At 45.2% G+C, this 22,897-nt stretch overlaps 8 non-coding genes across 8 annotated transcripts; all 8 read left to right on the top strand.

Annotated features, from left to right (window-relative positions):
• The first annotated feature begins 11,766 nt into the window (after window positions 1-11,766).
• On the top strand, window positions 11,767-11,839 carry TRNAN-AUU (transfer RNA asparagine (anticodon AUU)). The gene has a single exon. It is a non-coding gene; the product is annotated as a tRNA-Asn (tRNA).
• Window positions 11,840-13,382: 1,543 nt separating this feature from the next.
• On the top strand, window positions 13,383-13,455 carry TRNAN-AUU (transfer RNA asparagine (anticodon AUU)). The gene has a single exon. It is a non-coding gene; the product is annotated as a tRNA-Asn (tRNA).
• Window positions 13,456-14,843: 1,388 nt separating this feature from the next.
• TRNAN-AUU (transfer RNA asparagine (anticodon AUU)) lies at window positions 14,844-14,916 on the top strand. Its single transcript has one exon. It is a non-coding gene; the product is annotated as a tRNA-Asn (tRNA).
• Window positions 14,917-16,900: 1,984 nt separating this feature from the next.
• TRNAN-AUU (transfer RNA asparagine (anticodon AUU)) lies at window positions 16,901-16,973 on the top strand. Its single transcript has one exon. It is a non-coding gene; the product is annotated as a tRNA-Asn (tRNA).
• A 1,543-nt stretch (window positions 16,974-18,516) lies between these two features.
• TRNAN-AUU (transfer RNA asparagine (anticodon AUU)) lies at window positions 18,517-18,589 on the top strand. Its single transcript has one exon. It is a non-coding gene; the product is annotated as a tRNA-Asn (tRNA).
• Window positions 18,590-19,977: 1,388 nt separating this feature from the next.
• On the top strand, window positions 19,978-20,050 carry TRNAN-AUU (transfer RNA asparagine (anticodon AUU)). Its single transcript has one exon. It is a non-coding gene; the product is annotated as a tRNA-Asn (tRNA).
• A 1,543-nt stretch (window positions 20,051-21,593) lies between these two features.
• On the top strand, window positions 21,594-21,666 carry TRNAN-AUU (transfer RNA asparagine (anticodon AUU)). Its single transcript has one exon. It is a non-coding gene; the product is annotated as a tRNA-Asn (tRNA).
• A 515-nt stretch (window positions 21,667-22,181) lies between these two features.
• TRNAN-AUU (transfer RNA asparagine (anticodon AUU)) lies at window positions 22,182-22,254 on the top strand. The gene has a single exon. It is a non-coding gene; the product is annotated as a tRNA-Asn (tRNA).
• Window positions 22,255-22,897: the final 643 nt, after the last annotated feature.

The following is a 22,897-nucleotide window of genomic DNA, read 5'->3' as shown; positions in this document are numbered from 1 at the left end:
CTGAATGAATATCATATGAATAAAATCTACCCTGATTTTCCGGTTTTTTCATGTAAATGAAAAGATCTGCAACCTTACGTTCGTCCTGCCTTGAACAATCTTTCCAACGAATGATTCGCCAAAAATTGTATTCCGATATTCCATTCAATATGCAGAATGCTACAACTTGCATTCTTTTTACATATGTGCATTCGTCAAAAAATGCACACACAATATGTTCAGGAACGCTGCTAAAATCAGATACATCCTTTCCATTTAGCAACCTTCGCATCGCTGCAACGCGATTACTTTTGAAAGCCATAATTATCAACTTTAACTCGATAATTTTTATTTTTACAAACCGTTAATCCTTTTCAATAAATGGTTTGAAAAAAAAAAGATCTAGATCTACCTTTTATTGTGGGCAGAAGCAGGTTCGGTTAGGTTTTTGGTTTGGATAGCTTAGGATTTCACTTCACGTGGAGAAAATGAATTTTTGTTCTAGAATTAAAACATCCAAACCCACCGCCGGCACAATGGTTGTCATGGTAACGTGGCAACCTTCTTCTTTGCCATGGCAACCGTTCGCGCATGCGCGAACCGTTTTTTAGTAACAGGTGACTTTTTAAGACAATTCTTTATTACTCATCAGACGCGTTTGAGCGAGCTAAGCGAGAGGTTTAATAAAACTCAATTTTGTGGCATTATTTTGTTGGGAAGAGATATTTTTGTTGGGAAGAGATATTTTTGGTGGGAAGAGACATTTCTGGTGGGAAGAAACACATTTTTGGTGGGAAGCATTTGGTTTTGTGGCTGGCCTATTTTCAAAAATGGAAAATCCAACTTTTGAAAACCCTAATTTTGAAACTGCGGAACAGTTTTTCCACAGTATTTCGTTAAAAAATTGGGGTGGATTTTTTCCATGTATGAACGAAGAGTTAAGGGCCAAATCTGAAAGGGACGCTAAAACTCTGGTGATTTCATTGGACTTGGTTCCAAGCGTTACTTCTTTCAATGAAAGAAAGATCGCTTGTACTTGCGGAAATAAATCCGACGATGGAATTATCGATGGATTTCTTGTGGGGGTGTTTAACAACCAAAGTCGGTTTGGATACGTAATCCGATGTTCCACTGGGCAATCTCGAGCCAACAAGCGAAAGGCTTTAAGGGCATTGAAGAAAAAGGTTCCCGATCATTTGGTTTCCGAGTGTGTGAAGGCTTTCGTCCCCTCCAAAAACACATGGTTCTATAATCAAAATTTGTCGGTTACCGACAATCTTTTCCTCGTTTTCCTTTGGGTTTGTAAAATGAGCGTCACTGACGCTACAACCCATAGTGAATGTTCCTCACGAACAGTTGTGGATTATTTTTCCATGTGTCGTGAGGTAACGGAGATTGTCATTTCTAATAGGGCCGACAAAGTTCAGATTGGAGGACCAGGACTGTTTGTGGAGGTGGACGAAACCTACCTTCATACTCGCAAATACAACCGAGGGGCGGAGTTAGCCGGGGAAACCATTTGTATCTTTGGAATTTATTGCCGGGATACAAAAGATGGTCTATTTTTGAAAGTGAAAAATAAGTCCCGTGCTGTTCTGTGGAGGCAAATGGCAAAATATATAGCCCCTGGGTCCATCATCGTGTCTGACGGAGCCCCTATGTACATGAATTGTACGTTAATGGGCTTTCGGGAGCACCTTACCGTGCTTCATAAGTACGAGTTTGTCAACTCGGAAGATTCTCGCGCCCATACCAACAACATCGAGAACCGAAATAAACACGTGAAGGATGCCATTAAGTCCCACAGAACAGACAGGTCATTAAGTAGCTATATGGCTTCTTATTGGTACCGATGCCTATTTTTCAAGGACCAGGATGGAAACTGGCTTCCTCCTGGAACCAATTTTGCTCGGTTCTTGGAAGACGTAAAGTCTTGCTACCCTGGACCGGGCAAAAAAGGCCTTGAATTAATTGAAATCGGGGTCTCGAAGGAAGAGCTGGCTACTCTCGATCCCGAGACAGAACCAGCATTTTTAATTGCTGGCCAAAACGAAGAAAACACTGCCGAATTCACTGACGAATAAGGCAACGTTTTCTTAGTTTTTGGCAGTAGGCAAGGGGCCTGCCTTATCAAAACTCCCCGGTTGGATTATAGCGGCAGTAGGCAAGGGGCCTGCCTTATCAAAACTCCCGGTTGGATTATAGCGGCAGTAGGCAAGGGGCCTGCCTTATCAAAACTCCCGGTTGGATTGTAGCGGCAACTGGCAAGGGGGCCTGCCTTATCAAAACTCCTCATGAGAAACGACGTGTGGCCACCTCCAAGTGGTGTTTCTCGGGTAACGCTAAGTGCCACACTTTACTGCATAGCCATCGGTATAAACAGTTTTGCAGTTAATAGTGTATAATTTTTAATATACACTTCCTTCCAACATATTGAAGCCTTTTTAAAATATTGTTGTTCACCATCATTTGCTTCCCAATAATTGGCCGCCTTTTCAAAAATATTGCTAATTATCTTCATTTACTTAACAAACAATATTATGCCTTTTCCAAAATATTTTGCTTTACCTTCATTTACTTAACAAACAATATTATGCCTTTTCCAAAATATTGTGCTTTACCTTCATTTACTTCCCAAATAATGTTACGCCTTTTCCAAAATATTATTGTTTATCTTCATTTACTTCCCAAATAATATTATGGCTTTTCCAAAATACTATTGTTTATCTTCATTTACTTCCCAAATAATGTTACGCCTTTTCCAAAATATTGTGGTTTATCTTCATTTACTTCCCAAATAATGTTACGCCTTTTCCAAAATATTGTGGTTTATCTTCATTTACTTCCCAAATAATGTTACGCCTTTTCCAAAATATTGTGGTTTATCTTCATTTACTTCCCAAATAATGTTACGCCTTTTCCAAAATATTATTGTTTATCTTCATTTACTTCCCAAATAATATTATGCCTTTTCCAAAATACTATTGTTTATCTTCATTTACTTCCCAAATAATGTTACGCCTTTTCCAAAATATTGTGGTTTATCTTCATTTACTTCCCAAATAATGTTACGCCTTTTCCAAAATGTTGTGGTTTATCTTCATTTACTTCCCAAATAATGTTACGCCTTTTCCAAAATATTGTGGTTTATCTTCATTTACTTCCCAAATAATGTTACGCCTTTTCCAAAATATTATTGTTTATCTTCATTTATTTCCCAAATAATGTTACGCCTTTTCCAAAATATTGTGGTTTATCTTCATTTACTTCCAAATAATATTATGCCTTTTCCAAAATATTATTGTTTATCTTTATTTACTTCCGAAATAATCTACGCAATTTAGCAAAATATCGTTGTTTATTTTTAAAATTGGAGCTCGCTTCAAATATTTTTCTATCCTGGTATGAGAATTCTAAATGTTTCAGTGGGTGTTTAAAATTTCATAGCTATATTTCCGCAGTATGTGCTCCTTGAATTCCGTCGCGAGTCCTTATTATTATATTTACCCCCCCGGGTAGTTTTTCAAGATCGAGGGCAGAATGCGTTTAGGCGCGTAGCGGTCTTAATGGCGGTAAGTACATGCAATTTTCAAATTTTCAAAAAAATTTTTCACCAACTTGCGGCGGGTTTAGAATTTTTTCACTAATTGTTTCGAACTCCCCGTGGCCTAATTAATCAGAATCAAGAGTTGGTTGGGTTAGGTAGGTAAAGTAAAATCCTACCAGGTCTCAGATGTGACGTAAAAAGTCAAAGTTTTTCCACAATACCTGACGACGATATAATTTTTGGGCTTCCGTTGCGCAACGGTTATCGCGTTCATCTGTTAACCGAAAGGTTGGTGGTTCGGGCCCACCCGGGAGCGGTGTTGTGAGATCTCAGAAGGAACGTAAAAAGCCAAAGTTTTTCCACAATACCTGACAACATTTTAAATTTTAAGCTTCCGTGGCGCAATGCTTAGTGCGTTCGGCTGTTAACCAAAAGGGTGGTGGTTCGAGCCCATCTGGGAGCGGTGTTGTGAGGTGTCACCTGTAACCCAGAATATAAATGTTTTTCCACAATAACTGAAGACCATTTAATTTTTGGGCTTCCTTTGCGCAATGGTTATCGCGTTCATCTGTTAACCGAAAGGTTGGTGGTTCCAGCCCACCCGGGAGAGGTGTTGTGGGGTCTCAGATGTAGCGTACAAAGTCATAAGTTTTCCACAATACATGACAACATTTTAAATTCTAATTTTCCTTAATGCACTGCTTAGTGTGTTCGGCTGTTAACCGAAAGGTTGGTGGTTCGAGCCCATCCGGGAGCGGTGTTGTGTGGTCTCAGATGTGACGTAAAAAGTCAAAGTTTTTCCACAATACCTGACAACCCTATAATTTCTGAGCTTCCGTGGCTCAATGATGAGCGCGGTCGGCTGTTAACCGAAAGGTTGGTCGTTCGAGCCCACCCGGGAGCGGTGTTGTGAGATCTCAAATGTAACGTAAAAAGTCAAAGTTTTTCCACAATACCTGACAACATTTTAAATTCTAAGCTTCCGTGGCGCAATGCTTAGTGCGTTCGGCTGTTAACCGAAAGGTTGGTGGTTCGAGCCCATCCGGGAGCGGTGTTGTGAGGTCTCAGATGTGACGTAAAAAGTAAAAGTTTTTCCACAATACCTGACAACATTTTAAATTCTAAGCTTCCATGGCGCAATGGTTAGCGCATTCGGCTGTTAACCGAAAGGTTGGTGGTTCGAGCCCATCCCGGAGCGGTTTTGTGGAGTCTCAGACGTGACGTAAAAAGTCAAAGTTTTTCCACAATACCTATTGGATGTGGAACATATTGGACTATAACCTACTCAAAGGACATCCCCGTATCTCTAGTAGAACCTGAGTTATGGCATGTTTTTGAACATTTCGCTTAATTACTCGGCCCATGCTTGTCGTAGCACTAAGTTTATAGTATGGTTGGATGGGCGGACAAATTGGATTATAACACACTCAAAGGACATCCCTGTATCTCTTGTAGAACCAGAGGGTAAACGAGTGCGAGAGGGTGGGTTAGCTAAACGAGTGCGACAGGGTGGGGTTAGCTAAACGTGTGCGAAAGGGTTGGTTAGCTAAACGAGTGCCACAGGGTGGGTTAGCTAAACGAGTGCGACAGGGTGGGTTAGCTAATCGAGTGCGACAGGGTGGGTTAGCTAAACGAGTGCGACAGGGTGGGTTAGCTAAACGAGTGCGACAGGGTGGGTTAGCTAAACGAGTGCGACAGGGTGGGTTAGCTAAACGAGTGCAACAGAGTGGGTTAGCTAAACGAGTGCGACAGGGTGGGTTAGCTAAACGAGTGCGACAGGGTGGGTTAGCTAAACGAGTGCGACAGGGTGGGTTAGCTAAACGAGTGCGACAGGGTGGGTTAGCTAAACGAGTGCGACAGGGTGGGTTAGCTAAACGAGTGCGACAGTGTGGGTTAGCTAAACGAGTGCGACAGAGTGGGTTAGCTAAACGAGTGCCACAGGGTGGGTTAGCTAAACGAGTGCGACAGGGTGGGTTAGCTAAACGAGTGCGACAGGGTGGGGTTAGCTAAACGTGTGCGAAAGGGTTGGTTAGCTAAACGAGTGCCACAGGGTGGGTTAGCTAAACGAGTGCGACAGGGTGGGTTAGCTAAACGAGTGCGACAGGGTGGGTTAGCTAAACGAGTGCGACAGGGTGGGTTAGCTAAACGAGTGCGACAGGGTGGGTTAGCTAAACGAGTGCGACAGGGTTGGTTAGCTAAACGAGTGCGACAGGGTGGGTTAGCTAAACGAGTGCGACAGGGTGGGTTAGCTAAACAAGTGCGACAGGGTGGGTTAGCTAAACGAGTGCGACAGGGTTGGTTAGCTAAACGAGTGCGACAGGGTTGGTTAGCTAAACGAGTGCGACAGGGTGGGTTAGCTAATCGAGTGCGACAGGGTGGGTTAGCTAAACGAGTACGACAGGGTGGGTTAGCTAAACGAGTGCGACAGGGTGGGTTAGCTAAACGAGTGCGACAGAGTGGGTTAGCTAAACGAGTGCGACAGGGTGGGTTAGCTAAACGAGTGCGACAGAGTGGGTTAGCTAAACGAGTGCGACAGGGTGGGTTAGCTAAACGAGAGCGACAGGGTGGGTTAGCTAAACGAGTGCGACAGGGTGGGTTAGCTAAACGAATGCGACAGGGTGGGTTAGCTAAACGAGTGCGACAGGGTGGGTTAGCTAAACGAGTGCGACAGGGTGGGTTAGCTAAACGAGTGCGACAGGGTGGGTTAGCTAAACGAGTGCGACAGGGTGGGTTAGCTAAACGAGTGCGACAGGGTGGGTTTAGCCAAACGAGAGAGCCATGTTTGTCGTAGCCGTAAGCTTTTATTAAGGGTGGATGGGGGACAAATTGGACTATAACATACTCAAATGACATCCCCGTATCTCTAGTAAAACCAGAGTTATGGCATGTTTTTGAACATTTCGCTTAATTACTCGGCCCATGCTTGTCGTAGCACTTAGTTTATAGTATGGTTGGATGGGCGGACAAATTGGATTATAACACACTCAAAGGACATCCCTGTATCTCTTGTAGAACCAGAGGGTAAACGAGTGCGAGAGGGTGGGTTAGCTAAACGAGTGCGACAGGGTTGGTTAGCTAAACGAGTGCGACAGGGTTGGTTAGCTAAACGAGTGCGACAGGGTTGGTTAGCTAAACGAGTGCGACAGGGTTGGTTAGCTAAACGAGTGCGACAGGGTGGGTTAGCTAATCGAGTGCGACAGGGTGGGTTAGCTAAACGAGTACGACAGGGTGGGTTAGCTAAACGAGTGCGACAGGGTGGGTTAGCTAAACGAGTGCGACAGAGTGGGTTAGCTAAACGAGTGCGACAGGGTGGGTTAGCTAAACGAGTGCGACAGAGTGGGTTAGCTAAACGAGTGCGACAGGGTGGGTTAGCTAAACGAGAGCGACAGGGTGGGTTAGCTAAACGAGTGCGACAGGGTGGGTTAGCTAAACGAATGCGACAGGGTGGGTTAGCTAAACGAGTGCGACAGGGTGGGTTAGCTAAACGAGTGCGACAGGGTGGGTTAGCTAAACGAGTGCGACAGGGTGGGTTAGCTAAACGAGTGCGACAGGGTGGGTTAGCTAAACGAGTGCGACAGGGTGGGTTTAGCCAAACGAGAGAGCCATGTTTGTCGTAGCCGTAAGCTTTTATTAAGGGTGGATGGGGGACAAATTGGACTATAACATACTCAAATGACATCCCCGTATCTCTAGTAAAACCAGAGTTATGGCATGTTTTTGAACATTTCGCTTAATTACTCGGCCCATGCTTGTCGTAGCACTTAGTTTATAGTATGGTTGGATGGGCGGACAAATTGGATTATAACACACTCAAAGGACATCCCTGTATCTCTTGTAGAACCAGAGGGTAAACGAGTGCGAGAGGGTGGGTTAGCTAAACGAGTGCGACAGGGTGGGGTTAGCTAAACGAATGCGACAGGGTGGGTTAGCTAAACGAGTGCGACAGGGTGGGCTAGCTAAACGAGTGCGACAGGGTGGGTTAGCTAAACGAGTGCGACAGGGTGGGTTAGCTAAACGAGTGCGACAGGGTGGGTTAGCTAAACGAGTGCGACAGGGTGGGTTAGCTAAACGAGTGCGACAGGGTGGGTTTAGCCAAACGAGAGAGCCATGTTTGTCGTAGCCGTAAGCTTTTATTAAGGGTGGATGGGGGACAAATTGGACTATAACATACTCAAATGACATCCCCGTATCTCTAGTAAAACCAGAGTTACGAGCCTCCAAAATAAAGTGTAATGTTAATCCTATGGAGTGTATTTTCACGAACATTTTGCTTAATTACTCGGCCCTGATTTCCCTGAATTTTCCCTGAGGTTTTTGTCAACTATTTATTTCCCTGATTTTTCCAGATTTTCCCGGTTTTCCAGGTTTGTATGAGCCCTGATTCGAAATAAATTTATATTTTTGTTGTGGCTCGTTTTGTGAAGGAAAAATAGGGCAGATTTTAGAAGAATGCTTCGACTAGTGTAGAAGTTGCAGGTGAGTTCTCCTTGTTTGTCATTCAATGGTACTAATTACGTTGTTAGTTTATAATATTGAATATCGGTAATGGTATGGAAATGGTTCTCTGCTATATTTGATTTCGGTAATGGTTGGAAATGAGATAACGTTTCTTAATCGGGAATGGGAATGGTTGGTATTTGGAAACCACGGATCGGTAACGTATGGGGAGGTTGATGAAATCTATGGGTGGAATTGGTAAACAAAAATTTGAACAAGAGTGGTATGGAAATGGTAACGTTTGAAACTGAAATGCAGCTCTCTAAACCTTAGAGTATATCGTAGTGGTATCTATGCTCCTTGGTTTTCCGTTCCAAAACTTCCGTTGGCTGGGATCTCCGTCGAAAAGAAAAATGGCGATATGGTGGACGTAGAAACACGTTGCAATTCTTATATTAAAGATACTGCGAATAAATTTGTCCAAATCGTTTTAATTTAACCACGGAATTCTCACTCACACATATCACAACAAAACATCATTGACGATCGTTTAAATTTTTTGTAGAAAACTAGAAACCCCGACTAAAAGCCAACTTCTTAGCCAAGGCTTAATTTACACCGTTCCGACAGAAGCAGACGTGAGCCATTTTCGCTCCCAAAATCACAAGATAAAAATAGTTCTAAACCGGATGTGTGTAGGTTAATGCGCGTGGGCGCTAAAAAATGGGGTATCTATTTCTTTGGGAGTTAAGCGGTGTATGAATCCGCTGAGCTTTACGGCGAAACTTTGTTGTTAAGGGCTTTTTAACCAGTTTCGTACTTCGGGTTATTATGAACTCCTGGTGGGACAAAGTTCAACTCCGGTACTAGCAAACGCAAAAACTAAACGCTAGTTCAGCATAACCAAAAACTAAACAGAAATTCGTTTACTGATCATAAACAAAACTACTAAAACATAGCACCAGCGATAGCGATTAAATGAAATCCAAAACTTATTTACTTGAAAAGTATTAATGTTCATCAAAATAATATCAAAAATAAACATAAGCAAATTATCATCTTAAAAACAGATCAAGAGCAGCGCTATCCAGTTAACTGTAACCTAAACAAAAGTCCACACGAATAATCAATCATTATATGGACTAACAAGATTATGATACTTTACGAAATCATTTTTTAAAAAAATAGACTCTAGTCTTTAAACATATTAACCACAATACATAAAAAGAATAGAACAAAACACAAAATTTACAGAGCGCTCTAAATTAACTTCGAAGTGAATTCACATTAATCCATTTACTTTTTAATAACCCTACGCGTAACTAGATCTCTAGGTCGTAGTACTCTACTATCACTAAGATCATCACGATCATCCTGATCGTCATTATCGAATGGTTTAATTTCATTGTTTCCTATTAAACCTATACTGGTAAGGTGACTATCATTTTTCCGTTTAGTCGGTACCGAAATTTTGTCACCATTACCCGAATGCGTACTGTCAGCCTCGTAACCCTGCGCAAGGGCTGATACTGCCAGCCTTTGTCTTTCGACGTACGGTTTTAGCTCTGAAACATGATATGTTCCAGGCAATTCTTTGCCATTTGGGTGAGCCAACCTGTACGTTAGTTTTGATAACTTTTTCGAAATTTTAAAGGGACCTTCGTACTTATCCGCTAATTTCTTACTAAAGTCATCCGCAGCGCTGGATAAAAAATGTGTTTTACGTAACACAAAATTTCCATCCTGGAACTCGAAATCACGATGACTTCGGTCATAGTACGCTTTTTGCTTTTGTTGAGCAATTTTAATGCGGTCTTTAGCCTTTTCAACAGCTTCCTCCACTACCGAAGCAACTCTGAGACCATAAAAACTCTCAGTCTCAGGCACTAAATATTCTTCCGGATTTTTATCTTTCAGAACGCTACTGGCCGTTCTCAGTTCGCGACCAAACATCAAGAACGCAGGGGTGTATCCTGTCGTCTCTTGACGAGCGGTCCTAATAGCCATGGCGAACTGGGAAATGCCTTTGTCCTAATCTTTGTGATTATCCTCTACATAGGATACTACCATAGTTCCTATGATTCTATTAAACCTTTCTGTTAGGTTACCCTGAGATGAATATAAAGACGTATAGCGTTGTTTGACCTGCAACGTCTCGAAAACCTTTTTGAAAATACGAGAAACAAACTGTCGGCCATTGTCGCTTACTACGCAGGTGGGCAATCCAAATCGCGTAAAAATGTCACCGATAAGATGACGCACAATAGGCTTAGTAGTAGCGGGCCTTAACGGGAATATCGCCACCCATTTGGTTAAGGTGTCTGACACCACTTATCATTTTCTAAATATTGAAAAATCGCGCTCATTTCTTTGTCGTTACGCTGTGCTTGTATAATGTCGTCGCGGTCAAACTTGACTAATACCGGGCTAGAATGAGGGGTGCTAGATGTTATTGCACTAAGAATACCTATATCACAGTCGGAGTTACGCGTTAATTGTTCAACCCTATTTAGGATCCTTGATTGTTCAACTACCGCTGAAGTTTCGGTATGCTCGTCTTGTTCCGGTACCCGCGAGAGGTCGTCAGCTACAAAACTATCTTTGCCGGGTATATGGTTTACGGTGAAATCAAAAGCTTGTAGCCTTGCGTTCCACCTGGCAAATTTGCCGGTGGGGTCTCGCGCGCGGTAAAGCCAGCGTATTGCACTGTGATCGGTAAAAACTTCAAATTTTGACCCTTTATGTATGGGCGGAACTTCTCTACTGCCCAGACGACAGCTAAACATTCCCGCTCAGTCGTGGAATATTTTCTTTCCGTGTCGCTAAGTGAGCGGCTAGCGAATTGGACGACGTGTCGCTTTCCGTTTATTTTCTGCGACAGCACTGCTTCCAATCCAAGGTAGGAAGCGTCCGTGTGTAGTATGAAGGGCTGTGTATAGTCCGTTGAACTTAACACTGAGGCCGACGACAATTCTTTCTTCAAGGTATAAAGGTACGTCCGCACTAGGCGTAAATTTTCGCTCGCCACGCTACGTACGCTACGCTCCTGAAAAACATTTAATTTCTGAGTTTGCGTGGCTCAATGGTTAGCGCGTTCGGCTGTTAACCAATAGGTTGGTGGTTCGAGCCCACCTGGGAGCGGTGTTTTGGGATCTCAAGTGTAACGTAAAAAGCCAAAGTTTTTCCACAATACCTGACGACCATTTAATTTTTGGGCTTCCTTGGTGCAATGGTTAGCGCGTTCGGCTGTTAACCGAAAGGTTGTTAGTTCGAGCCCACCCGGGAGAGATGTTGTGGGGTCTCAGATGTAGCGTAAAAAGTCATAAGTTTTCCACAATACCTGACAATTATTTATTTTCTGAGCTTCCGTGGCTCAATGGTTAGCGCGTTCGGATGTTAACCGAAAAGTTGGTGGTTCGAGCCCACCCGGGAGCGGTGTTGTGAGATATCAAATGTAACGTAAAAAGCCAAAGTTTTTCAACAATACTTGACGACCATTTAATTTTTGGGCTTCCGTGGTGCAATGGTTAGCGCGTTCGGCTGTTAACGGAAAGGTTGTTAGTTCGAGCCCATCCGGGAGCGGTGTTGTGAGGTCTCAGATGTAACGTAAAAAGTCAAAGTTTTTCCACAATACCTGACGTTCACTTAATTTTTGGGCTTCCGTTGCGCAATGGTTATCGCGTTCGGCTGTTAACCGAAAGGTTGGTGGTTCGAGTCCATCCGGGAGCGGTGTTGTGGGGTCTCAGATGTAGCGTAAAAAGTCATAAGTTTTCCACAATACCTGACAACCATTTAATTTCTGAGCTTCCGTGGCTCAATGGTTAGCGCGTTCGGCTATTAACCGAAAGGTTGGTGGGTCAAGCCCACCCGGGAGCGGTGGTGCGAGATCTCAAATGTAACGTAAAAAGCCAAAGTTTTTCAGCAATACCTGACGACCATTTAATTTTTGGGCTTCCGTGGCGCAATGGTTAGCGCGTTCGGCTGTTAACCGAAAGGTTGGTGGTTCGAGCCCATCCGGGAGCGGTGTTGTGACGTCTCAGATGTGACGTAAAAAGTCAAAGTTTTTCCACAATACCTGACGTCCATTTAATATTTGGGCTTCCGTTGCGCAATGGTTATCGCGTTCAGCTGTTAACCGAAAGGTTGGTGGTTCGAGCCCACCCGGGAGCGGTGTTGTGAGGTCTCAGATGTAACGTAAAAAGTCAGTGTTTTTGCACAATACCTGACGAACGTTTAATTTTTGGGCTTCCGTGGCGCAATGGTTAGCGCGTATAGCTGTTAACCGAAAGGTTGGTGGTTCGAGCCCACCCGGGATAGATGTTGTGGGGTCTCAGATGTAGCGTAAAAAGGCATAAGTTTTCCACAATACCTGACAAACATTTAATTTCTGAGCTTCCGTGACTCAATGGTTAGCGCGTTCGGCTGTTAACCGAAAAGTTGGTGGTTCGAGCCCACCCGGGAGCGGTGTTGTGAGAAATCAAATGTAACGTAAAAAGCCAAAGTTTTTCAACAATACTTGACGACCATTTAATTCTGGGCTTCCTTGGTGCAATGGTTAGCGCGTTCGGCTGTTAAACGAAAGGTTGTTAGTTCGAGCCCATCCGGGAGCGGTGTTGTGAGGTCTCAGATGTAACGTAAAAATTTAGGGTTTTTCTACAATACCAGGCGAACATTTAATATTTGGGCTTCCGTTGCGCAATGGTTATCGCGTTCGGCTGTTAACCGAAAGGTTGGTGGTTCGAGCCCACCCGGAGGCGGTGTTGTGAGGTCTCAGATGTAACGTAAAAAGTCAGTGTTTTTGCACAATACCTGACGAACGTTTAATTTTTGGGCTTCCGTGGCGCAATGGTTAGCGCGTTCGGCTGTTAACCGAAAGGTTGGTGGTTCGAGCCCACCCGGGAGAGATGTTGTGGGGTCTCAGATGTAGCGTAAAAAGTCATAAGTTTTCCACAATACCTGACAATTATTTATTTTCTGAGCTTCCGTGGCTCAATGGTTAGCGCGTTCGGATGTTAACCGAAAAGTTGGTGGTTCGAGCCCACCCGGGAGCGGTGTTGTGAGATATCAAATGTAACGTAAAAAGCCAAAGTTTTTCAACAATACTTGACGACCATTTAATTTTTGGGCTTCCGTGGTGCAATAGTTAGCGCGTTCGGCTGTTAACGGAAAGGTTGTTAGTTCGAGCCCATCCGGGAGCGGTGTTGTGAGGTCTCAGATGTAACGTAAAAAGTCAAAGTTTTTCCACAATACCTGACGTTCATTTAATTTTTGGGCTTCCGTTGCGCAATGGTTATCGCGTTCGGCTGTTAACCGAAAGGTTGGTGGTTCGAGTCCATCCGGGAGCGGTGTTGTGGGGTCTCAGATGTAGCGTAAAAAGTCATAAGTTTTCCACAATACCTGACAACCATTTAATTTCTGAGCTTCCGTGGCTCAATGGTTAGCGCGTTCGGCTATTAACTGAAAGGTTGGTGGGTCAAGCCCACCCGGGAGCGGTGGTGCGAGATCTCAAATGTAACGTAAAAAGCCAAAGTTTTTCAGCAATACCTGACGACCATTGGGCTTCCGTGGCGCAATGGTTAGCGCGTTCGGCTGTTAACCGAAAGGTTGGTGGTTCGAGCCCATCCGGGAGCGGTGTTGTGACGTCTCAGATGTGACGTAAAAAGTCAAAGTTTTTCCACAATACCTGACGTCCATTTAATATTTGGGCTTCCGTTGCGCAATGGTTATCGCGTTCAGCTGTTAACCGAAAGGTTGGTGGTTCGAGCCCACCCGGGAGCGGTGTTGTGAGGTCTCAGATGTAACGTAAAAAGTCAGTGTTTTTGCACAATACCTGACGAACGTTTAATTTTTGGGCTTCCGTGGCGCAATGGTTAGCGCGTATAGCTGTTAACCGAAAGGTTGGTGGTTCGAGCCCACCCGGGATAGATGTTGTGGGGTCTCAGATGTAGCGTAAAAAGGCATAAGTTTTCCACAATACCTGACAAACATTTAATTTCTGAGCTTCCGTGACTCAATGGTTAGCGCGTTCGGCTGTTAACCGTAAAGTTGGTGGTTCGAGCCCACCCGGGAGCGGTGTTGTGAGAAATCAAATGTAACGTAAAAAGCCAAAGTTTTTCAACAATACTTGACGACCATTTAATTCTGGGCTTCCTTGGTGCAATGGTTAGCGCGTTCGGCTGTTAACCGAAAGGTTGTTAGTTCGAGCCCATCCGGGAGCGGTGTTGTGAGGTCTCAGATGTAACGTAAAAATTCAGGGTTTTTCCACAATACCAGGCGAACATTTAATATTTGGGCTTCCGTTGCGATATGGTTATCGCGTTCGGCTGTTAACCGAAAGGTTGGTGGTTCGAGCCCACCCGGGAGCGGTGTTGTGAGGTCTCAGATGTAACGTAAAAAGTCAGTGTTTTTGCACAATACCTGACGAACGTTTAATTTTTGGGCTTCCGTGGCGCAATGGTTAGCGCGTTCGGCTGTTAACCGAAAGGTTGGTGGTTCGAGCCCACCCGGGAGAGATGTTGTGGGGTCTCAGATGTAGCGTAAAAAGTCATAAGTTTTCCACAATACCTGACAATTATTTATTTTCTGAGCTTCCGTGGCTCAATGGTTAGCGCGTTCGGATGTTAACCGAAAAGTTGGTGGTTCGAGCCCACCCGGGAGCGGTGTTGTGGGATATCAAATGTAACGTAAAAAGCCAAAGTTTTTCAACAATACTTGACGACCATTTAATTTTTGGGCTTCCGTGGTGCAATAGTTAGCGCGTTCGGCTGTTAACGGAAAGGTTGTTAGTTCGAGCCCATCCGGGAGCGGTGTTGTGAGGTCTCAGATGTAACGTAAAAAGTAATAAGTTTTCCAGAATACCTGACAACCATTTAATTTCTGAGCTTCCGTGGCTCAATGGTTAGCGCGTTCGGCTATTAACCGAAAGGTTGGTGGGTCAAGCCCACCCGGGAGCGGTGGTGCGAGATCTCAAATGTAACGTAAAAAGCCAAAGTTTTTCAGCAATACCTGACGACCATTTAATTTTTGGGCTTCCGTGGCGCAATGGTTAGCGCGTTCGGCTGTTAACCGAAAGGTTGGTGGTTCGAGCCCATCCGGGAGCGGTGTTGTGACGTCTCAGATGTGACGTAAAAAGTCAAAGTTTTTCCACAATACCTGACGTCCATTTAATATTTGGGCTTCCGTTGCGCAATGGTTATCGCGTTCAGCTGTTAACCGAAAGGTTGGTGGTTCGAGCCCACCCGGGAGCGGTGTTGTGAGGTCTCAGATGTAACGTAAAAAGTCAGTGTTTTTGCACAATACCTGACGAACGTTTAATTTTTGGGCTTCCGTGGCGCAATGGTTAGCGCGTATAGCTGTTAACCGAAAGGTTGGTGGTTCGAGCCCACCCGGGATAGATGTTGTGGGGTCTCAGATGTAGCGTAAAAAGGCATAAGTTTTCCACAATACCTGACAAACATTTAATTTCTGAGCTTCCGTGACTCAATGGTTAGCGCGTTCGGCTGTTAACCGTAAAGTTGGTGGTTCGAGCCCACCCGGGAGCGGTGTTGTGAGAAATCAAATGTAACGTAAAAAGCCAAAGTTTTTCAACAATACTTGACGACCATTTAATTCTGGGCTTCCTTGGTGCAATGGTTAGCGCGTTCGGCTGTTAACCGAAAGGTTGTTAGTTCGAGCCCATCCGGGAGCGGTGTTGTGAGGTCTCAGATGTAACGTAAAAATTCAGGGTTTTTCCACAATACCAGGCGAACATTTAATATTTGGGCTTCCGTTGCGATATGGTTATCGCGTTCGGCTGTTAACCGAAAGGTTGGTGGTTCGAGCCCACCCGGGAGCGGTGTTGTGAGGTCTCAGATGTAACGTAAAAAGTCAGTGTTTTTGCACAATACCTGACGAACGTTTAATTTTTGGGCTTCCGTGGCGCAATGGTTAGCGCGTTCGGCTGTTAACCGAAAGGTTGGTGGTTCGAGCCCACCCGGGAGAGATGTTGTGGGGTCTCAGATGTAGCGTAAAAAGTCAAAAGTTTTCCACAATACCTGACAATTATTTATTTTCTGAGCTTCCGTGGCTCAATGGTTAGCGCGTTCGGATGTTAACCGAAAAGTTGGTGGTTCGAGCCCACCCGGGAGCGGTGTTGTGGGATATCAAATGTAACGTAAAAAGCCAAAGTTTTTCAACAATACTTGACGACCATTTAATTTTTGGGCTTCCGTGGTGCAATAGTTAGCGCGTTCGGCTGTTAACGGAAAGGTTGTTAGTTCGAGCCCATCCGGGAGCGGTGTTGTGAGGTCTCAGATGTAACGTAAAAAGTCAAAGTTTTTCCACAATACCTGACGTTCATTTAATTTTTGGGCTTCCGTTGCGCAATGGTTATCGCGTTCGGCTGTTAACCGAAAGGTTGGTGGGTCAAGCCCACCCGGGAGCGGTGGTGCGAGATCTCAAATGTAACGTAAAAAGCCAAAGTTTTTCAGCAATACCTGACGACCATTTAATTTTTGGGCTTCCGTGGCGCAATGGTTAGCGCGTTCGGCTGTTAACCGAAAGGTTGGTGGTTCGAGCCCATCCGGGAGCGGTGTTGTGACGTCTCAGATGTGACGTAAAAAGTCAAAGTTTTTCCACAATACCTGACGTCCATTTAATATTTGGGCATCCGTTGCGCAATGGTTATCGCGTTCAGCTGTTAACCGAAAGGTTGGTGGTTCGAGCCCACCCGGGAGCGGTGTTGTGAGGTCTCAGATGTAACGTAAAAAGTCAGTGTTTTTGCACAATACCTGACGAACGTTTAATTTTTGGGCTTCCGTGGCGCAATGGTTAGCGCGTATAGCTGTTAACCGAAAGGTTGGTGGTTCGAGCCCACCCGGGATAGATGTTGTGGGGTCTCAGATGTAGCGTAAAAAGTCATAAGTTTTCCACAATATCTGACAACCATTTAATTTCTGAGCTTCCGTGGCTCAATGGTTAGCGCGTTCGGCTATTAACCGAAAGGTTGGTGGGTCAAGCCCACCCGGGAGCGGTGGTGCGAGATCTCAAATGTAACGTAAAAAGCCAAAGTGTTTCAGCAATACCTGACGACCATTTAATTTTTGGGCTACCGTGGCGCAATGGTTAGCGCGTTCGGCTGTTAACCGAAAGGTTGGTGGTTCGAGCCCATCCGGGAGCGGTGTTGTGACGTCTCAGATGTGACGTAAAAAGTCAAAGTTTTTCCACAATACCTGACGTCCATTTAATACTTGGGCTTCCGTTGCGCAATGGTTATCGCGTTCAGCTGTTAACCGAAAGGTTGGTGGTTCGAGCCCACCCGGGAGCGGTGTTGTGAGGTCTCAGATGTAACGTAAAAAGTCAGTGTTTTTGCACAATACCTGACGAACGTTTAATTTTTGGGCTTCCGTGGCGCAATGGTTAGCGCGTATAGCTGTTAACCGAAAGGTTGGTGGTTCGAGCCCACCCGGGATAGATGTTGTGGGGTCTCAGATGTAGCGTAAAAAGGCATAAGTTTTCCACAATACCTGACAAACATTTAATTTCTGAGCTTCCGTGACTCAATGGTTAGCGCGTTCGGCTGTTAACCGAAAAGTTGGTGGTTCGAGCCCACCCGGGAGCGGTGTTGTGAGAAATCAAATGTAACGTAAAAAGCCAAAGTTTTTCAACAATACTTGACGACCATTTAATTCTGGGCTTCCTTGGTGCAATGGTTAGCGCGTTCGGCTGTTAAACGAAAGGTTGTTAGTTCGAGCCCATCCGGGAGCGGTGTTGTGAGGTCTCAGATGTAACGTAAAAATTTAGGGTTTTTCTACAATACCAGGCGAACATTTAATATTTGGGCTTCCGTTGCGCAATGGTTATCGCGTTCGGCTGTTAACCGAAAGGTTGGTGGTTCGAGCCCACCCGGAGGCGGTGTTGTGAGGTCTCAGATGTAACGTAAAAAGTCAGTGTTTTTGCACAATACCTGACGAACGTTTAATTTTTGGGCTTCCGTGGCGCAATGGTTAGCGCGTTCGGCTGTTAACCGAAAGGTTGGTGGTTCGAGCCCACCCGGGAGAGATGTTGTGGGGTCTCAGATGTAGCGTAAAAAGTCATAAGTTTTCCACAATACCTGACAATTATTTATTTTCTGAGCTTCCGTGGCTCAATGGTTAGCGCGTTCGGATGTTAACCGAAAAGTTGGTGGTTCGAGCCCACCCGGGAGCGGTGTTGTGAGATATCAAATGTAACGTAAAAAGCCAAAGTTTTTCAACAATACTTGACGACCATTTAATTTTTGGGCTTCCGTGGTGCAATAGTTAGCGCGTTCGGCTGTTAACGGAAAGGTTGTTAGTTCGAGCCCATCCGGGAGCGGTGTTGTGAGGTCTCAGATGTAACGTAAAAATTCAGGGTTTTTCCACAATACCTGACGTTCATTTAATTTTTGGGCTTCCGTTGCGCAATGGTTATCGCGTTCGGCTGTTAACCGAAAGGTTGGTGGTTCGAGTCCATCCGGGAGCGGTGTTGTGGGGTCTCAGATGTAGCGTAAAAAGTCATAAGTTTTCCACAATACCTGACAACCATTTAATTTCTGAGCTTCCGTGGCTCAATGGTTAGCGCGTTCGGCTATTAACTGAAAGGTTGGTGGGTCAAGCCCACCCGGGAGCGGTGGTGCGAGATCTCAAATGTAACGTAAAAAGCCAAAGTTTTTCAGCAATACCTGACGACCATTGGGCTTCCGTGGCGCAATGGTTAGCGCGTTCGGCTGTTAACCGAAAGGTTGGTGGTTCGAGCCCATCCGGGAGCGGTGTTGTGACGTCTCAGATGTGACGTAAAAAGTCAAAGTTTTTCCACAATACCTGACGTCCATTTAATATTTGGGCTTCCGTTGCGCAATGGTTATCGCGTTCAGCTGTTAACCGAAAGGTTGGTGGTTCGAGCCCACCCGGGAGCGGTGTTGTGAGGTCTCAGATGTAACGTAAAAAGTCAGTGTTTTTGCACAATACCTGACGAACGTTTAATTTTTGGGCTTCCGTGGCGCAATGGTTAGCGCGTATAGCTGTTAACCGAAAGGTTGGTGGTTCGAGCCCACCCGGGATAGATGTTGTGGGGTCTCAGATGTAGCGTAAAAAGGCATAAGTTTTCCACAATACCTGACAAACATTTAATTTCTGAGCTTCCGTGACTCAATGGTTAGCGCGTTCGGCTGTTAACCGTAAAGTTGGTGGTTCGAGCCCACCCGGGAGCGGTGTTGTGAGAAATCAAATGTAACGTAAAAAGCCAAAGTTTTTCAACAATACTTGACGACCATTTAATTCTGGGCTTCCTTGGTGCAATGGTTAGCGCGTTCGGCTGTTAACCGAAAGGTTGTTAGTTCGAGCCCATCCGGGAGCGGTGTTGTGAGGTCTCAGATGTAACGTAAAAATTCAGGGTTTTTCCACAATACCAGGCGAACATTTAATATTTGGGCTTCCGTTGCGATATGGTTATCGCGTTCGGCTGTTAACCGAAAGGTTGGTGGTTCGAGCCCACCCGGGAGCGGTGTTGTGAGGTCTCAGATGTAACGTAAAAAGTCAGTGTTTTTGCACAATACCTGACGAACGTTTAATTTTTGGGCTTCCGTGGCGCAATGGTTAGCGCGTTCGGCTGTTAACCGAAAGGTTGGTGGTTCGAGCCCACCCGGGAGAGATGTTGTGGGGTCTCAGATGTAGCGTAAAAAGTCATAAGTTTTCCACAATACCTGACAATTATTTATTTTCTGAGCTTCCGTGGCTCAATGGTTAGCGCGTTCGGATGTTAACCGAAAAGTTGGTGGTTCGAGCCCACCCGGGAGCGGTGTTGTGGGATATCAAATGTAACGTAAAAAGCCAAAGTTTTTCAACAATACTTGACGACCATTTAATTTTTGGGCTTCCGTGGTGCAATAGTTAGCGCGTTCGGCTGTTAACGGAAAGGTTGTTAGTTCGAGCCCATCCGGGAGCGGTGTTGTGAGGTCTCAGATGTAACGTAAAAAGTAATAAGTTTTCCAGAATACCTGACAACCATTTAATTTCTGAGCTTCCGTGGCTCAATGGTTAGCGCGTTCGGCTATTAACCGAAAGGTTGGTGGGTCAAGCCCACCCGGGAGCGGTGGTGCGAGATCTCAAATGTAACGTAAAAAGCCAAAGTTTTTCAGCAATACCTGACGACCATTTAATTTTTGGGCTTCCGTGGCGCAATGGTTAGCGCGTTCGGCTGTTAACCGAAAGGTTGGTGGTTCGAGCCCATCCGGGAGCGGTGTTGTGACGTCTCAGATGTGACGTAAAAAGTCAAAGTTTTTCCACAATACCTGACGTCCATTTAATATTTGGGCTTCCGTTGCGCAATGGTTATCGCGTTCAGCTGTTAACCGAAAGGTTGGTGGTTCGAGCCCACCCGGGAGCGGTGTTGTGAGGTCTCAGATGTAACGTAAAAAGTCAGTGTTTTTGCACAATACCTGACGAACGTTTAATTTTTGGGCTTCCGTGGCGCAATGGTTAGCGCGTATAGCTGTTAACCGAAAGGTTGGTGGTTCGAGCCCACCCGGGATAGATGTTGTGGGGTCTCAGATGTAGCGTAAAAAGGCATAAGTTTTCCACAATACCTGACAAACATTTAATTTCTGAGCTTCCGTGACTCAATGGTTAGCGCGTTCGGCTGTTAACCGTAAAGTTGGTGGTTCGAGCCCACCCGGGAGCGGTGTTGTGAGAAATCAAATGTAACGTAAAAAGCCAAAGTTTTTCAACAATACTTGACGACCATTTAATTCTGGGCTTCCTTGGTGCAATGGTTAGCGCGTTCGGCTGTTAACCGAAAGGTTGTTAGTTCGAGCCCATCCGGGAGCGGTGTTGTGAGGTCTCAGATGTAACGTAAAAATTCAGGGTTTTTCCACAATACCAGGCGAACATTTAATATTTGGGCTTCCGTTGCGATATGGTTATCGCGTTCGGCTGTTAACCGAAAGGTTGGTGGTTCGAGCCCACCCGGGAGCGGTGTTGTGAGGTCTCAGATGTAACGTAAAAAGTCAGTGTTTTTGCACAATACCTGACGAACGTTTAATTTTTGGGCTTCCGTGGCGCAATGGTTAGCGCGTTCGGCTGTTAACCGAAAGGTTGGTGGTTCGAGCCCACCCGGGAGAGATGTTGTGGGGTCTCAGATGTAGCGTAAAAAGTCAAAAGTTTTCCACAATACCTGACAATTATTTATTTTCTGAGCTTCCGTGGCTCAATGGTTAGCGCGTTCGGATGTTAACCGAAAAGTTGGTGGTTCGAGCCCACCCGGGAGCGGTGTTGTGGGATATCAAATGTAACGTAAAAAGCCAAAGTTTTTCAACAATACTTGACGACCATTTAATTTTTGGGCTTCCGTGGTGCAATAGTTAGCGCGTTCGGCTGTTAACGGAAAGGTTGTTAGTTCGAGCCCATCCGGGAGCGGTGTTGTGAGGTCTCAGATGTAACGTAAAAAGTCAAAGTTTTTCCACAATACCTGACGTTCATTTAATTTTTGGGCTTCCGTTGCGCAATGGTTATCGCGTTCGGCTGTTAACCGAAAGGTTGGTGGTTCGAGTCCATCCGGGAGCGGTGTTGTGGGGTCTCAGATGTAGCGTAAAAAGTCATAAGTTTTCCACAATACCTGACAACCATTTAATTTCTGAGCTTCCGTGGCTCAATGGTTAGCGCGTTCGGCTATTAACCGAAAGGTTGGTGGGTCAAGCCCACCCGGGAGCGGTGGTGCGAGATCTCAAATGTAACGTAAAAAGCCAAAGTTTTTCAGCAATACCTGACGACCATTTAATTTTTGGGCTTCCGTGGCGCAATGGTTAGCGCGTTCGGCTGTTAACCGAAAGGTTGGTGGTTCGAGCCCATCCGGGAGCGGTGTTGTGACGTCTCAGATGTGACGTAAAAAGTCAAAGTTTTTCCACAATACCTGACGTCCATTTAATATTTGGGCATCCGTTGCGCAATGGTTATCGCGTTCAGCTGTTAACCGAAAGGTTGGTGGTTCGAGCCCACCCGGGAGCGGTGTTGTGAGGTCTCAGATGTAACGTAAAAAGTCAGTGTTTTTGCACAATACCTGACGAACGTTTAATTTTTGGGCTTCCGTGGCGCAATGGTTAGCGCGTATAGCTGTTAACCGAAAGGTTGGTGGTTCGAGCCCACCCGGGATAGATGTTGTGGGGTCTCAGATGTAGCGTAAAAAGTCATAAGTTTTCCACAATATCTGACAACCATTTAATTTCTGAGCTTCCGTGGCTCAATGGTTAGCGCGTTCGGCTATTAACCGAAAGGTTGGTGGGTCAAGCCCACCCGGGAGCGGTGGTGCGAGATCTCAAATGTAACGTAAAAAGCCAAAGTGTTTCAGCAATACCTGACGACCATTTAATTTTTGGGCTACCGTGGCGCAATGGTTAGCGCGTTCGGCTGTTAACCGAAAGGTTGGTGGTTCGAGCCCATCCGGGAGCGGTGTTGTGACGTCTCAGATGTGACGTAAAAAGTCAAAGTTTTTCCACAATACCTGACGTCCATTTAATACTTGGGCTTCCGTTGCGCAATGGTTATCGCGTTCAGCTGTTAACCGAAAGGTTGGTGGTTCGAGCCCACCCGGGAGCGGTGTTGTGAGGTCTCAGATGTAACGTAAAAAGTCAGTGTTTTTGCACAATACCTGACGAACGTTTAATTTTTGGGCTTCCGTGGCGCAATGGTTAGCGCGTATAGCTGTTAACCGAAAGGTTGGTGGTTCGAGCCCACCCGGGATAGATGTTGTGGGGTCTCAGATGTAGCGTAAAAAGGCATAAGTTTTCCACAATACCTGACAAACATTTAATTTCTGAGCTTCCGTGACTCAATGGTTAGCGCGTTCGGCTGTTAACCGAAAAGTTGGTGGTTCGAGCCCACCCGGGAGCGGTGTTGTGAGAAATCAAATGTAACGTAAAAAGCCAAAGTTTTTCAACAATACTTG

This window comes from Phalangium opilio, unplaced genomic scaffold, assembly GCF_054372755.1.
Source record: "Phalangium opilio isolate 3A_F unplaced genomic scaffold, DU_Popi_V2 ptg000019l_1, whole genome shotgun sequence".
Taxonomy (NCBI): Eukaryota; Metazoa; Arthropoda; class Arachnida; order Opiliones; family Phalangiidae; genus Phalangium; species Phalangium opilio.
The sequence above is the reverse complement of the archived record's forward strand: the minus strand, read 5'-3'. Positions and strand labels throughout refer to the sequence as shown.